Source organism: Electrophorus electricus, chromosome 1 (genome assembly GCF_041902795.1).
Source record: "Electrophorus electricus isolate QZ-2024a chromosome 1, ASM4190279v1, whole genome shotgun sequence".
In the NCBI taxonomy this organism is placed as follows: Eukaryota; Metazoa; Chordata; class Actinopteri; order Gymnotiformes; family Gymnotidae; genus Electrophorus; species Electrophorus electricus.
In genome coordinates this window covers 35,609,001-35,610,329 of record NC_137497.1, presented here as the reverse complement: position 1 = coordinate 35,610,329, position 1,329 = coordinate 35,609,001, and positions in this window count along the sequence as shown.

Below are 1,329 nucleotides of genomic sequence, written 5' to 3'. Positions count from 1 at the left end.
TGGGTTTCGGACAGGGAACATCATAAATTCACTTTTAAAAAATCAGTTCAGCAAAACCGTAAGATTTAAGTAATCATAGAAACACACACCTAAAATGGCTACACAGTAAATTGTCTTTCATGCACACACACATACAGCAATCTAGTCATGGCATGGCAAGTCTAAATTTTGTTACTCCGTACAGAAGTGAGTGTGCGAGTGTGTCTGAGTGCATGTGTGTGCGTGTGTGCACGTGTGTGTGTGTGCTAGCAAGGGCAGTGATGCTTGGTAATTGAAGAACAGCCCTGTCACTGGTGACCTGCAGGAGGTCAGGGATGAAATGTATTCCATTTTCTCTGTTTTGCACTGGAATTGACAGCCTGCTGAGGCTGGGCTCTGACAGGCCTGACTGAGGAGTTGCCCCACTGATCCCAGCCCTGTGTCTGTGCAGCAGCCTCCCCTGTGCCTCTCTCTCACCTGCTCCCCTGCAGCTCACGAGTACACAGGCCTTTGCCCTCCACACTTGCTTACACACACACACACACACACACACACACACACACACACACACACACACACACACACACACACACACACACACACACACACACACACACACACACACAATCTCCAATACAGCAGTGTCCACATAATCACACTATGATCTCTTCCCTAGCCTGTTCTATTAATTCAGTGTCACATGGCTTTTGTGCGGACCTGGTGTTCGTGTGGCGCGCCCTCTACGCCGCCTCTGATTTCTACCGTGTCGTGCCACAGAGGCCTTAAACCTTTAGCTCATTATTTTATTCGGTTTCAGATTTACAACATGTCACTTTCCATCCTGCTCAGCCTGGTCACAGGAGAGAGAGAGTGGGAGAGAGAGAGAGAGAGTTTGTAATAAGGACCTAGTTGCACACTATCGTGGTGTGTTCCTTCTGACGGGTGTAGGGAGAAACCCACTTTGCATGTTAAAAAAAAAAATCTAAAACAAATCCATCCACCTTTCCCCCTCTGGAAGTTGTGCACAAAGCAGAATGACATTGGGACAGATTAATGTATCCGAAGCCCATAATTTCTGCCCTTTATGCCATTCCACTCATCGTTTCTAATGTGAAAATCTAATCCCGACCTGGAAAAGCAGATTATGGTGCATTAAATTCTCTTAAACAGGACTATTTTAATACCACATTTGCACTGGAAAGGCCATGTGGACAGATTACGGATGAGCAATCCAAATGTCACAAGCAAAATATAAGAGTTCAGCTGTTACTAGAGGACTCTCTCAAATAATGATCCAGCATTAATATTTTAAATAATTTATCATGTCTCATAGACATCAGTGAATAAAAG